Source organism: Semicossyphus pulcher, unplaced genomic scaffold (assembly GCF_022749685.1).
Source record: "Semicossyphus pulcher isolate SPU_LCO1_2020_fin unplaced genomic scaffold, fSemPul1.0.p SCAF_3, whole genome shotgun sequence".
Classification (NCBI taxonomy): Eukaryota; Metazoa; Chordata; class Actinopteri; order Labriformes; family Labridae; genus Semicossyphus; species Semicossyphus pulcher.
The window spans coordinates 30,328,991-30,337,232 of NW_027211704.1; positions in this window are offsets into that span (position 1 = coordinate 30,328,991).

An 8,242-nucleotide genomic window follows, 5' to 3' on the forward strand; every position below is an offset into this window, starting at 1 on the left:
TTGTTATGAACTTAAACAGCTAACAGCCTGCACATAAAAGTATTTTTACAATGAAGCAGAGATAAAGCAGCTCGGGAAGTCATTCAGCATCCATAAACTCTACACAGGTTAATTGTTATACAAAGATCCAACTGTGCCAAGGCTTGAGAACTCTTGACAAGCACTGCACAACTTGGTTGTTGACGCAGCAATATACTTTTCACACACATGCAATTAAAAAAAATCTGTTACATCACTTTGCTTGCGTTGCTGCCATGCCCATACAAACACATTTAAAATGAACGTGAAGTTGAGCAGAAAAAAAGAACATAACTCATAATTTAAGATTAAGGTTAAGGTGAATGATAAGTACTCACAAACTGATAAGGTTGTTGTTGTTGTTGTTTCTGTTAGAAAGGTCAGAGGACATGAAGGCCAAAGTCTGAGTCGACAAAGGGCAGCAAAACAACGCAGGTACAACCTGCAGACACTCAGTAAAACACAGGAAATGTTATGGATACAGCAGAAAGAAGGATTTTCACCATCTACATTTAGTTATAAATCTGTTACATGTTCAGTTTTATGCTGTGTTTTGTCATTAGCTTATATCCAACCTTTTTGTCTGAATTGTCTTTTTAGGGAGTTTCCACATGGAGAATCTCTTCTACAAGCAGCAGATGTGTGTGCAAGGAACTGCTTTCAGTCAAACAACTCTTTATTGTATTTTGGATAGATGGATGGATGATGGATGGATGGATGGATGGATGGATGGATGGATGGCATATCTTTCCCTTCCCTCACGGTTTATGTACACCATTGTTTAAACTATTTGAACCCCACTGACAATGCTGTAATAGCAGTTATTTTACTTCAAAGTCTGTTGTTAGTGGATACTTTTTGCTGTCTGCCAACGTCCCTTCATTGGCTGAGGCTGATTTCCTTTCTAACAATAACAATAACAATAACTTTATTGATCCCCAAAGGGAAATTCACTTGTCTGGCATCTCATCTACCTTTTACTGAAGAATTAAAAATTCTGATGGCTGTGGGTACAAAAGATCTTCTATATCTCTCCGTCCTGCAGCGAAGAGAGAGGAGCCGTCCACCACCGATGTTTCTCTGGTTCATCAAGGTGTTATGAAGCGGATGATCCGTGTTGTGTAGAATGGCCTCAACCTTCTTCAGTGTGCATCTCTCCACCGCGTCCCCCAGTGAGTCCAACCTGACTCCAATCACAGAGGCAGCTTTTTTCACCAGTTTGTCCACTCGCCTTGCATCCTTGCATCCGGCTCTGCCCCTTTTTGTAGAGTGCGTCTGTACGTACGTACCAAATATGTTCTATGACCGAATGTCCCGTTTATGCTTTTAGTGAAGATCCTGTGTGTAGATTTTTGAGGCCTTTTGGTCGGTCTTTTGGTTATAGTGCCAGTCTATTCAGTAGAGCTGCATGCTGAATCAGAATCAGAATCAGGTTTATTGCCAAGTAGGTTTACACATACAAGGAATTTGTTTTGGTGATTTTGGTGCAGAACAATTAACACAGAACAGAATAAAATTAAGTATAAGAGTTAAATAGAATACGATAAAAAATAGGCAATAAGAATAAAAATATAAAAAGAACAATACGTATAATACAAAATATGTACAACAGGTGTGATTAAAAGCTGTACAGATGTGTAGGATATTAGTGAGTAAAAATAGTGCAGTGTGTGTGAATGTAACGCACAGAGTCTGAATTAGAGTCTTAAACATTTGTGGAATGTTGAGTGACTGATTGGCTGGATGAGAGTCCATGTCACGTGGGGGGTTGTCGGGGCCTTGTTGACGAGGCTTGCAGCAGAGGGGAAAAAAACTGTTCCTGTGTTGATGCTTGTTGATATAATGTATGTAAAACATCAGTCAAACCTCTGGGAAAAGCCTGCAGTGGGAACTGGACTTCGGCTCAAAGACATATATTTCATCAGCTGGTCTACAATAATCTGTACTCTCTCACATATTACCAGCAATCTAAAGAACTTTCCTTTCCACTTCTGAACTAACTTTAGGTGCTCACTGAAAACAATTAGGAGGGCGATTTACTTAGAAAAACCTAGGTAACAATTTCCACACAGAAATTCCTAGTAAACTTAACAGAGGATATTCTCAGTTTTTTGCTCGTAAACTTAACTAATGAATCATGAGTAAAATTTACTCACACCAAATTTTGCTAGTAAACTTTACAAGAATGTATGTAGACTTTACTGAGAATATCCTCTGTTAAATTTACAAGGAACTTCTGTGTGGAAATTGTTACTGAATCGCACCCAATTTTTCCTGAGTGATTGCGTCACTGGTGTGCGAGTGAGTGAGTGTATATAGTTCAGTCTGAACAGGTTGTTTCTGGTCCTGACTTATCTCCAGTTAATGATCCACTCAGTAACACGACCATCAGACCACTGCAGACTCTCTGACAGCTGATTCAGCGTATGCCTTTGTTTTCTTTGCACAATGCCCATATAAAGATAGGTAAAGCCAATAAATGTATTTTAATTATTGGAGAGTAGTAATTTATTTTTATATTATTTATACCATTGAGAACTGGATAAATCCAGTCAAAATGTATGAAAGAGTAAAAGGATAGAAGAAGTATGACGTTCCTGCGCCTCCATCATTGTATTTGTCTTACTGATTTCTGAACACAAGAGGACAGCACTCTACCATAGAATAGCTGACACTCAAGCTCCTGTATTAAACAGAGCACTGATACACATGTTCAACAGCTAGATATAGTAGACGCTTTTGTACAGCCCCCCAAAAAGTATGTTTTTCGATATATCTCTCACAGATATTGAATAATATCTAACCATGCAGATATAACTTGAGAAAGGGGTTTAAGATATGAAACTTTGCAGATCTTATTTCCAACATTGTTTTACTCATTAGCCTATCATAAAGTATAACTTATGACTTGTGACACCATGAAAGGGCTGACGTGATGAACATCTCACTGATGGTTCAGTTCCTGGAGCCTAATGACTGGGTTTAAAATGTTTGTCCTTAGGGTGGGGATAGAGGTGGTCTTTAAATAAAGGAGAATAACTATGCTCAGTAAATTTCACATCGGCCTGTCTACTAGGCTTGTGCTCAAGTGTACATACTGACATGATGGGGAAAGGCGGAGAGGTCACGGGGGTCATCAGAATCATAAGAATCATCTTCTGGGAACAAAGATGATCTAATTTCGCTGTGGACAAAATGTGCAGATTTATGTATTTAATACAAATAATAATGAGTCTTTATGAGTGAAGCAAATCTTACAGATGGTCTCTGATGTTGCAACTTTAAAGGGGTAATTCACAGATTTATTCACATGAATTAACTTGTAACGAAGAACATTTACTGTGAAAACTAATGAATAATTTAAGTATAAAAGTTCATTCTAGACCTTGGAAACAGCAGTTTGAAAACCGATCCCAAGTCCATTTTCAAATACAAGCTACTTCCAAAGCTTATATTTGTATCACAAGATCTTCATCAGCAGACATAATAAGAGAAATTGTCCATCCATCCTACCATCCATTATGTTTACTGATAATCCTCAGAGGGTCACTTGGGGTGGCAGGAGCCAATACCAGCTGTCAGTGGGCAAGAGGCGGGGTGCACCCCGGACAGGTCGCCTGTCAATCTCTGAGACATAGAGACAGACCATCACACGCTCATATTAACACCTACTGGCAATTTTAGAGTGACCAATTAACCAAACGAGCATGTGTTTGGACTGTGGGTGGAAGCCAGAGTACCCTGAGGGAACCCACACACATATGTGGAAAACAAGGAAACTCCACACAGAAAGGCCACAGACGGCTGTGGTGGATTCGAACCCAGAACTGTCTTCCTTTTCTCAATTTTCATATAATTTAACTGTATTAACTTTAAACCACTGCTTTGGAGAGGTCTTAAAACTGTGCGTTGAAAGTACAACAGCAAATGGGCACATTTTAAAAGATCCATATGCTGATGGAGACACAGCGATATTGCAAGCTCAGAAAAAGCTTGTGAGCTGATCTCGTGTTGGAGGATTTATGCTTTCTGCAGGGTTACTTGGGCTTTAGCTTCGAGACAAATCTATAACAGGGATCATGCATTTCAAGCTTGAGTGATTTGGGCTTTAATAAAAAACAGAGCATGTAACCAAACTTTGTTATTGGTTCCATTTTTAAGTTTATTACACCAAGGAAAAAAGTTAGGATATCAAGGTCACTGCTTGGATTTTTACCAAGATTGTTCATTGCCAGGTGAAAGTGCTTTAGTCACCATGGTGCCATCCTCTGAAACAAACTGCCTCCTGAACTGAGATCTGTGGAAACTTTGTGTTCTTTTAAACATAATTTGCTATTCTCTATCCACTTTGCACATTTCAAACCGCCCCCTCCGTCGCGAAAACAAAAAACGTATCTGCCATCGTTTTAGTGGCGACTTGTTGAAACTTAGCGAGCTTGAAATGTAGTAATTAGTGGTTGTAACGTTAACGTTAGTAGTCAGTCGTGAGTTTGCAAACATTACGATGACGGTTACAGTTGGCTCGTGCATCGCCGAAGTGGTTGCCATAGGTTGCACATAATGATATGCATAGCGTCACCCCGTCCATTAACAGGATTGGCTCCTTAGGTTTGTGACGTCTCAAACCTGCCAATCTGAAAACGTGTTGTTCAACCTGTCCTTGGTACACTGCAGTTTAAAAGCAGACAGGCCCAGCCATGGAGATGACCGCTTATGTTGTCCCTGATATGTCTTGTAGCACATGAGAAACACCACATGAAGATGTTTACCATGTTAAACACTTGATTTTCACTTGAGATGGTCTTAACTGACTTGAATGCCAATCTCTCAATTTTTGTGCAAAACTAAATTATTGGTTCCACCTCTACCGTAAAGTTGAAAATCAGACTTCCTTGATTCTTTATTTCAAGTTTAGTTCAAGTTCTTTAAATGAATTGAACTAAGCACAGCGTACAGCAGTGTACAACAGTTCAGTCGGGCAGTCATGTTCTGGATATCTGGAGCTTTTCTTATAACTTAATTAAAAAAGTGTAGCATTCATGCTATTTTCGTTAACAGTAAGATAGAAGGATTTGAGCTAACTTTGCCATAAAGTGTGTTTTCCAGTTAATATTTAACTACATAAAAGCAGGTCTACAAATATTTGACAGACCTGGGTAAAATAACTCATCAGTGTTTTTTACAGCTTGAAAGAATGTAACACTTAAACCCCCCTGATATATTTAAATGTGTTTGCTGTGTATACAGCAGCGTGCTGGCAGTGAGGAGGATCCTCTGTACTCTGCAGTGCGGCCAGGAGCTCAACATATCCATCATTCAGATTATAATTATACCCTGTGTGTGTGTGTGTGTGTGTTTCCGTCCTGATTGGCTGAGAGATCTCCAGTGGGGTCGCTGTTGTGTATCCAGGCGTCTGAGTGTATTTTCACACCAAACTCAGGCTCCACACTGCGAGAGATTCACGGACTATAAATACACACTGTGCACACCATGTCCTCCATTAGCTTTCCTGGAATAAACCGAAACACCTGCCCCCCAACCCAACAAACAAACACACATACACACACACATGCGATCTCATTACTTCTGGGGTGTAATCTAAATATCGAAATTAAAAGAAACATAAACACAAGAACACATTTCCAGAGCTTCCCTTTAGGTTGGTAAAGAATCTGTCTTGTCTGAAATCTGCCCAAGAGGAAATTCTCTCTAATAACTCGTCCTCATCTTCTTCCACAGCGTGTGAACAAACCCTGCCAGCTTGTTAATTGCCGCATTTAAAAACCTCTCACATAGCTAATCTGTGAAAAGTCATAACTATGGGAACACACTGTAATAATATTACACACATGAGTGAAAGAGGGCTTTATTTTGGTACTATAAGTGTGTGCGTGTGCTCCAAGTGTTTATGTGTTGGCATCCCGTGACTTTGCGCGGCCATGTTCACCTTGGCGCAGGACGCTGGGATGGCAGGGTTGGCAGTGTATGGCAGGCAGCACAAGGTATAAAAATAATATACAGCCCAGTTAATAAAAATCCAAGAACGCTGCCAGGGGGCTCAGACCAAAGACTTACGTAATCCCGTCCAGCAGGAGAGCCAAGAGGAACGGAGACAGGGCAGGAGGAGTGAGGGGGGCTGCAAGGACTTTGAAAGAGCACGGCCTGGAAGTTTAACTTTTACTGAAATGGGACATGGCAGTGAGAAGCTGTAGGAAAACTGCTGGGTAAAACTGTTTGTAACTTGCACTTTAAAGGTGCACTCTACTATTTAACAGATATACCTATGAAAACAGCCATTAATCTTTTAGGGCCCGATCAGACAGAACGCGTTTTAGCAGGGGCGGCTTTTTTGTTTTCAAAGCAAGTTTTTTGAGCGCTGCTTTTGCGTTGCAGAGCGCCTCGAGCTGAAAAAACTTCAACTCAAAGCAGAAAAGCGCCCGACGTCATTGCTGTTTTTTCTCGTTGTCCAATCGGATGAATGTAGAGGCGGGCCTTCTGTCAGTTTACAATATAACGGTTAGGCACTAGCAGCTTACTGACAGCTAATGATTCGGTGGTTGCATTTACAACAGTAGAAAAAAAAGGCGCAGCAAGCTGCTCTTTTTTCAAACTGCAGGCTTCAACCAAAAAAAAGGCAGTGCGGCGCGCCTCGCGTTTTACAGCCTGCAAAAAGCTTTCTGTCTGATCAGGCCCTTAAATGGCCCTAGAGGAGATTTGTCAAGACTAAAAATGTAGACAGATTGATGGTCTCACACATACAGGAGCTTTTGCCTCTCCTGTTCAGTTTTCTTGTTTACTGTATTTACGTATGTGCATTTCACCATCGATATTGGCTGTTATGGTTTCTGGTACAGCAGCTCAACAAACACCATCAGCTTAAGGAAGCCCTCTTCTGCCTCTTGTTTTGGGAATATATCTTCAGTCACTATGTTTGTGACCAGCTAGCTGATCTTCTCTAGCATCACAAAGGGGTGTGCTAACACTGCTAGCAAATGAGATGATGAGAGATTGCCTGTTACCTGTTCCCCTGTTTTCTACTTGTGTTTAATAAATGTGAGTTTAACGTCACATAACTTGCTCAGCACATTCATTTTGTTCACTACAAAATCCTGCCAAACGTCATGTTTATGCCTGCTGGTCACCATCTGTCACATTCTATCTGATTAAAACAGTGAAAGTTAGAAGTGGGTTTCTTTCATTTTTGCTACATCTAATCACATATTCATAAATAAAAGTAACATCGCTGCGTCCTGTCCAAAACTGCAAAGTTTTCCTGAACAGGATTAATTGATGTTTGTTTGTATTTTATGTAAAATGTTATTACTCTATAGGCTACAATAAATGAATACTTGCATCCAAAACGAGTTCTCAAGTACTCATACCAGCCACTAATTGTGACATGTTGATGAATTTTTAGAGTAGACCTCTGAGGCTGTCAATCCAGAGTTAAAGTTTGATTCTTTAGTGGCCCACCATCGTGCCTTTCAGCCTATAAATCATTCTTTAAGTCCCCATTCAGAGTGTCAGTTACCGTCTGCAACACAGAGAACTGCAGCGCCTCAGAATCTTCCCCCCTCTCCTGGTGACAGAGAGAAGTGTCAGCAGACCTCTGACTGGTCAGACCTCTTCTGGATGCAGATGAATCCCAGGTCCACTCCTGGCCTATATGCATGATTACATTAGTACACTGATGTTGTAGATGGGGATAAAGGATGTTGAGGATAAAAGCAAAACATGTCTCTTGTTGCCACCATCTGCATGGTCTGTTTTAAATCTGTTGTAAGACATTGCTGAACAAATCTGTTTTATATAACATGTACTTTTTGTCTTAAAGTCGAGCTGAAACGGCATTTTGTGAGTATCTAGCTTCCGTATCGTGACGTATTTCCGAGTGAAACAGGACGTGCAGGCGGGACATATCATTAGAAGGATTTGATTTGAGTAGTGGGCGTAGACAGACGTTCTCCACAGCGCAGTAGCTAGCTAACTGGCCGAGCGTTCTTGGTGCTCTGCGGCTAAATGTTGCAGATTGATTGGTTGAAATTGTTTGGTGCTAACTTACGTAAACACGCGTGAAATTTAGTTTTACTGGAAGAAAAAATCGGATCGGATTTTGATATAAGAATACGAAGAAATGGATTTTCTGTATTTTTTTTAGCCCATATTGTCAAATAGATGCACAATTACCGGGGATGTGATCTAAAAGGATTAAAATGACATTTTT